Genomic DNA, 8198 nt, shown 5'->3' with positions numbered 1-8198 from the left:
CATATTTAAAATCATACGGTTCTTGGAGTGAGTGCATACACTCATGAAGTTTAGTAACTTCAGGTCACTGCAACAAGCCCAGGTACAGTTTACCGACGGATGGGTGCAGGACCTTGAAATGCACCGTGTAGAACGAAAGACCATCGTACGTATCATAAGTTTACCAGTCTCACAAATTGTCTTCATAAATACACATTCGTTAACCGTTTATTAATAGGACCTTTGAGCTCAACGGTAATTAATTAGTAGTGGAAATAATTTCTGGTACCCATCACAGAAATGTAGCAGTGACAATAATATTGTATGCTGTAATCGTACTGGGCAATTAGTGATACAAAAAACCTGTTTTACCCTGTGAATAAAAGTATATGTTTTTGTCAATGTACCATATTAACAGAAGCGAAACGCAATATTGTGTCAGGACAATTCACTATTTATGCACAATAAATAAAGGAGCATAGCGCGACAATTTCTGTTCAGCGCCAGACTTGCTTGTAACCTATATCACCAATTATGTTATGAAAATGACGCATTAACTACAACAGCAGACTGACCTTTGTGGAAATGCTTGAGCAGACTAACCTGTGAGCTGGAGTGTTCTGGGACATTATATTTTGTCTTTGAATGGCTGCAATCCAGGCCACCTCTTTGTTACTTCGGAAACATGGCTCGAACAATTTCTCTTCAACGACGTAATCCGATAACAACCGATCTCTTTACCCGTCGGCTTCCCGTGGCTATCATGCGACCGGCTATTGCAGTTAATACAACAGCTTCTTGACATTTTTGTGTTTCTTTTTATCGCTGTGTGACTGATTTCAATTGAAAGCCTGCGTGCGCTAGTACCTCTTGCCACGAGTTCCCAGAATCCTTTGCGGTTCTACCCGTGAATGACGTCACATTTTCAATCTCTATATAATATGCATGTTAAATTTTATATTTGGGGTAAAATATCAAGTCTTTTCAAGTAAACCGGTTCAAGTCCAATTCAAGTCCCAGGTCATTGGTGTAAAAGTCCAAGTCAAGTCACAAGTCTTAGAACATTTTTTCAAGTCAAGTCTAAAGTCATAAAATTAATGACTCGAGTCTGACTCGAGTCCAAGTCATGTGACTCGAGTCCACACCTCTGTACATTGATTGTTGTTCTTGTTTTTTAAGCACTTACTGGCTGGAGAATGAGGTTACACTCATTCAGTTATCTGTTTTTATATCAGTGTGAAGTTATCCAGACTTTAGCCTAGCCTAGACACATCCCTATGTTGTAATTTCTATATATTTCACTATAATTCTGCCTTACATACTTTGCATTTCCTTATTTCATGCAAAAGGTCTGGTGGATATATCTGGAATGCTAAGTATAGAAACTTGCTGTAGGGGTAACTGATTTGAAGGCAAAAAAACAGTGGAGTCGCATGCATATCTGAGACTCATACAAAAATGAGCAAATCCTATTCATGTGGTACAGAAACCTTGAGAGAGACTGACCTGACTATTGTAGCTGACGGGTAACTCATTGTTACCAAAGACCACCTTTTGTATATTCATGGTCCTGACCCATTCTTGTGCATCAGACACCACACAGCTATCTATTTTTAACGGATTAATTCTACGTTTATGAGAATACATCAGTTCTCACAATGGAGTTGAATGGAATACAGTAATCTTTTTTGGTTTTCAAATAATCCCAAAAAATGACTGACTGCACCTTTAACAATATTCCTTAATCATACATATAATAAATATATCACACTTCCACAACAATCAAGGATCAAATGATAATATTACATCTGCTAATGTAATGTAGGGGCAGGGATAGCTCAGTAGGTAAAGTGGTCGCCCCATGATCGGGAGGTCGGCGGTTCGAATCCACTTAACGGCTACCCTGAGGTACCCCTGAGCAAGGTACCGTCCCTACACACTGCTCCCCGGGCGCCTGCTTAGTGGGTTGCCCACTGCTTCACTGAGTGAATGGGTCAAATGCAGAGAAAAACAAGTAATTTCCCCATGGGGATCAATAAAGTATCCATTATTATTATTATTATTATTATAACTTTAACAACAAATAAAGCGGCCAGTGCCCTGAGCTTTTCTGCTGTCTGGTGCAAAACTTGCACCAGTTTTTTCAGACTGTTCTCTGTAAACCATAGAGATGGTTTTGTGGGAAATTCCCAGGAGGTCAGCAGTTTCTAAAATACAATCAAAAGCCACGTCCTATTCAAAGTCACTTGAATCATCTTTCTTCCTCATTCTGAACTTCAGCAGGTCATCTTGACCATGTCTATATGCCTATAAGTCTTCATTTACATAAAGTTGAACAACAAAGGTCTTCTCATTTATTATAAGAAGATCTGCAATGACAGTTGCATATGCTTGCACACGCCGTTCACTTTGATGGAAGACTGACTTTAACAATAAAACGGAACATAACAGCCATCAGTGCTGCAATTGTTGTTTTTCTTCTTTTTCAACTCAGATTTGTTTGCCAAGAGTTGGTCTGTTTATGATTCATCCTTGCTGTAGATGTCCCCACAGGGACTGCTTCTTAAATAAGCCTTTGATAGCTATCTAAAAAGAATAGAAGCTTACAACACAAAGCTGGTAGTTTCTTTGCCGCAGTCAGGCCTGGTAGCCAAATTTGTTTGAAATTCAGTTTTAAGTCAAGGCCGTTGTCATTGTTTGGTAGGGCTACAGTGAATTACATCGTTTCATATTACTTGCAGGCAAGAAATAATCTGTGTCCAAAAGTCCTTATCAATAAATCAGGTGTTTTTGTAAACAACTTGAAGTACAGATATCTTTCACACACACACACAATATCATATATGAAAGTGCATGACTTGCCCTCATTCTGTTGTTTCATTAACTGCAAGCGTGTCCCTGAATATGCCCTGGCTGGTTAAATCCACCCCAAGCCTCAGAGACAAACAAGTAAATAAATAATAACAGAGCTGCTCTTCAAAGCTCGGTTTAATTATCCACAAGGAGCTTAACGGGTGGAGGGTGGGGGTGGGGGGGCGTTCCGAAGGGTGACAACCTTTGTGCCTTGAACCCTCCCACATACACACAATCACATGCACACATAGACATCCATATCTAGCGAATTCAAAGCCATTCATCATGATGTCAGTGAGAGGCCTGTGGGTAGGACTCGGGGGGAGGTAAAAACCTCTCGAATTAGAATTCTATTTCACGAGTTTACTCGCCTCTCGCTTGTCTGTGAGGTCTGGTGCTGTTAGGTTGTGTGTGTGTGTGTGTGTGTGTGTGTGTGTGTGTGTGTGTGTGTGTGTGTGTGTGTGTGAGAGAGAGAGAGAGAAAGAGAGAGAGAGACAGAAAGACGGGGAGATGAAGAGGCCATTCATGGACAAACTCCCTGCTTCCATAACAAACTGCAGCTTCGTTGTTTTCAGAAAACAATAATAATTTTGTCAGACTCAAACATGCATTGTTAAGCACATAAAACATCACGATCGATGCTTTTGTCCAGTGTGATCTTGGGCCCCCAAGACTGACTCTTTCAGACAAGACTGACTGAATCTAAGGATGCAGACAAAGTTATGCTTGATCAGTGTGTGAACATGTTCCATGATAGAGATCACAGTAAGCAAACCGAACGGAGACAGGAGCTCAGCGATCAGGTACTGATCACTTTGTGATCAGTACCTGAATTCTATGTCATGTGATTTGATTGTATTGAATTATGCACCAGCTATTGAACCATAGGTTAAAATCATGGGTTCCAGGTACCAGCGAGTTCTTCTTCTTTCTGTTAACAAACAACACTTGTGATATTGTGAGAAGAGGTGAGCACTAAACGTGATTCAGAATTATCCTTACAATCAGAGTGAGTCGCAGCAAAATCCTTTCCTCGCTCAATGATTCAGAGTTATTGTTGAAAATACAACTTTTCTACAGAGCAAGGTTGTTTTTTACAAGAGCGGATTTACTACAGTCAGTGTATCATTTTTATTGCTGCACTTCCTGTTTACAGCCCAAAAGCAAATAGTCTTACAAGGGAATTTGCCTTATATATTGTCATCAAAAGTTTTGTTTGTGGAATAAAAGATAAGTTAAAATAGTTAAAATATGCCACTCTGTGTACTATCCCTCATTATTAAAGTTCTTAGTTCAAAACAAATGGGAATTTTAAATATAAAAACTTACCCATGTATCAATTTTCTTATGCTTATTCGGGGCCATGTTGTGGGTGCAGCAGCTGAAGCACAGAGCCCCAGATCTCCCTCTCCCTAGCCACCTCCTCTAGCTTGTTCACGGAAACACCAAGGCGTTTTCAGGCCAGCTGAGAGATATAGTCTCTCCAACTTGTCCTGGGTCTGCCCCGAGGGTCTCCTCCCAGTGGGACACCTCACCCAGGAGGCATCCTTGTCAGATCTAGTCCATGTTTCATTTGTACCTGCATGAAAACTTGCATAATTTACATATTGCCAAGCAGTGAGATCTGCTAGCAAGCCTGTTTGTCTTGTTGTCAGAATAACCAATAACCATTATAGGCTGGGATGTCTGCACAGGGATGTCTCCCATCAATAGAGGGAGGTGTAACACATTAATGCTCGGTACTCTGATGGTTATTGAGACTGCATAAAAAGTGCAGGGAGATCAAAATAGATAAAACGGAGTGGTTAAAAGGTCAAACACCACCAACACATTTGCATAAGGAAACTGAGCTTAACTTGAATTCAGGCACACACACAAAAAATCCACATTTGCACAACCCTAGAAAACTGGATTCACTTACATTCTCCCTCATTCTCTTTGTATTTTCTGTATTTCCCCACACAGACCATACGCTCTGGGTGTAAGGCCAGCATCTTTAGACCCTCTGTCACAGCAAGGACAAATGTGCTGCAGCAGAAGATACCTCATTTAGAGATTCACTTCAGTGCTGCACCACAGACAGCCATTTATAATCTCTTCCACAGATCTTCACACATTCACACACAAGCATACATATGCATGCATTGCACATAAGGCAGTGCCACCGCTGCCTGTGTAGAATATTTTCTACCTAATATTCCTGATGTTATTAATTCTGCACCGTGACACAGTTGTGTTTGCTAAAGGTAGCAGCTGAAGAGTGATTTAGCCTTGACCCTGTAGTGGTATTATCAAATTGTCCCTGACACCTGAGTCCATTCTCAGACTTATGTGTGAACTCATTACTGTCCAGATTTTTGTCAAAGGTGACTGTGTGCTTTGACCCCTCCCCTTCCCCTTTGAAGGGAAAGGTGAGCTGCCTGCACTCGAGGTTGAACTATATAAATGAAAAGCACGCTATCTCGTTCAAATTGTTGATCTTTCATGGGTGAAATAGAAGTCTTTCATGTTGGCAGGACGCAAAAGGCCAACGAGAAGGAAAAAAACTGACAGACAAAAATTTCAGCCATGCTCATCAGATGATTTTTTTTTTATTTTGTATTTTTTTCTTGTTTGAAAGTCAGCTAGTGGAAAAATGACATTTGCTTCTGAAGCGATATGAGAAAAAAAGGTTAACATTCAAAGGTGGAAAAGTTGGATCTGTGATTACACATCAAATAGGTAATAATGGTGTTACTGAACAGTCTTACATCACCAGTGAGGTAATGTTTAGTACAGTACATGTTCAGCTGCTGGTTATGCTCTGGAATTTTGTTATAAAGCAAATGATGATTGTCTTGAAAGGCGTTTTAAAAATAACATTTTACTTACTTCACCTATCTGTATTGGAATTTCTTTCATTTGTTTATAATGCATTGGTTCCACTGGGTTTTTAGCATGTCTGGTAAATGTCTCAGTGTTTCACGCCTCATTCACGCCGTTAAACAGCTGGATGAGTTTATCTCAGGAAGTTGGGGAGGAACATTCACTCAGGAAGCCTGGCACCAGTGTTGGAAGACTCCACAGGTAAATGGTAAATGGCCTGTATTTGTGTAGCGCTTTACTTAGTCCCTATGGCCCCCAAAGCGCTTTACACTACATTCAGTCATCCACCCATTCACACACACATTCACACACTGGTGATGGCAAGCTACGTTGTAGCCACAGCTGCCCTGGGGGCCACTGACAGAGGCGAGGTAGTGGAGTCTGTTGTTTCTCTTTGAGGATGGGGGAGAGACAAGGGAATCAACCACTGCAAGAGGTAACAAGGAAGGAGGAACTCTTTCTCTGGGGGAGACCAAAGGTGTAAAACAGCTGTGTTTTGCCTTTTGTTCTGGTGGCCGCGTGCTCCGAGATGGCTGCTCTCTCACCAAGCTTGGTTATTTTCTTTTTTATATATTTTATATTTAGGATATTAGCTGCCGCTCACCGTTTGTCTGCAGGTTTTATTACATGAAAACTTCCATAACACATCCTATAAAAACATAACCAAAAGCCCACCGACATTCTGAGTGTGAGGTTTACTTTGGCAAACTTCGATGGTCACATGTGCAATGAAGTCCAATAACAAAGAATGGTCAATATTTATTAAGCAGTTAATCAAATCAAGGTTATAATAGTTAATTAGTATTAAACCCACAACTAACACTGGATGTAAAGACAAAAATGAGATTTAGCAATTGAAATCAAAAAAAGAAAATGGTTTTGTGTCTTTGGTCATTTTTTAAAATCACTCTCAGACCAGACCAGTGGGGGAACTTTTTTTTAATAATAATAATAAGACAATATCCATCTCCTCTGCCTTGTTCTTTGTCCTCCATGGGTCATCCCTAAGTGTTTTCATTTTGAGTGTTAAAAAAAGCAACAAGATATTGATGACCAAATATCAGGTTCCATGGGCGAGTGGGTAACTCCACAGTTGTAGACTAAGTACCGTAACTTTAAAACTAACATTTGGATATTTGCCTTTACTTCAGATTAAAACGTATGCTGCTTGCAAGCAGGCACAGACTTAAATGTCAACAATGTAGACATATCGGCCTTGTTTCAAAGCCCACTTCAAATTCCACATCTAATAACATGACTCGCTCATGGGAGTGAAAGACAACAAGACCTTTCTATCAATTCAGTCTGTGCTAACAGTGGTTCCTCTTAGAAGGTCCACAGAGTGACCTGATTAATCTGTAGATTGTCTAAAACCTTTTTAATGAACAAGTCAATCCCTTAAGTCCTCTTGAGCTTGTGCTGCAAAGCTAGCTCAGTCAGGATCTTCTCCTTAATCTCAGCTTTTTCATGTTAGTCATGGGATACAAGACTTTATTGACGAGGGCCTTCAAAAGATCTCAGCGTCAACTGCATGTAAGGCTGTAGCAGTGCATGTTGCAACTGAGCCTGAAGGTGTGTCATTGATATTGGACCCTTTACTACAGGGATAAAAATAGATAAAAATGAGATTAGGCAGTAAAAACTAGATTAACTGGGACTGCAGAAAGAAGAGAGAGGGCAGGGGAGAAGATGAGATGAGAGGTATTCCCTTGAGAGCTGGAAGCATGCTGAGCCGAGCCCCATTAGTTCACAGCTGCCCCCATTAATCTACTCTCATCTGCAGGTGTACAAAGCCTATATGTAGACAACATGCTCATGTAGAAATACACATCCATATCTTCTAAGGAGAAAGTAGATGTATTAACAGTAACATTCAGCTGTTATACATTTTTCTGAATTCTGGGTACGTTTGTAAGTTTATTTTTGTTTTTAGTTATTACATTATTTTCGTACTTGGTTTTATTTATTTATTTGCTTTAGTCAACTACAATAACCTTCACGAGAGAGCCCGCATTGCTTGCATATATACAAAACTACAATATTTGCAAGTGATGCAGTCCTCAGCTTAAAACACCGCTAAGCCAGTTGTTTGCCCGACACAAACATGGTTTATTAATAGGAAATGTCTTAAGTAATATACAAAATTATGTGATGGAGTATTAACGAAACTGTGGGATTCAGAAGAGAAAACATACTTTAAAAGAAAAATGGTGACGAGATAGAAACATTAAGCTGAAGCAGCAGCACAGACACAAGACACCTGCTAGAATTAGGCAATGACTAGAGGTATTTTAATAAGACAGGTACACTGTGACCGATTCTGGTTTTATCTGTGCTGAAACATTGGTGAGGCAGTTCCGATGTTACCAGTTGTGCTGTTATATCGCTCTAACACCAGAGTTTGTCAAATGTAGAACAGACTTCACCTTGATTTATAGTTGCCGTGAATTTATGTCGAGCCTACATAAGTGGCTGACGTCGTTGCCAGTATTGCAAAAGAG

Source organism: Aulonocara sp. 'chitande type north' Nkhata Bay, linkage group LG18, assembly GCF_057382095.1.
Source record: "Aulonocara sp. 'chitande type north' Nkhata Bay isolate Kocher_YH1m ecotype deep benthic linkage group LG18, A_spYH_male_GT1.1, whole genome shotgun sequence".
In the NCBI taxonomy this organism is placed as follows: Eukaryota; Metazoa; Chordata; class Actinopteri; order Cichliformes; family Cichlidae; genus Aulonocara; species Aulonocara sp. 'chitande type north' Nkhata Bay.
The sequence above is the reverse complement of the archived record's forward strand: the minus strand, read 5'-3'. Positions refer to the sequence as shown.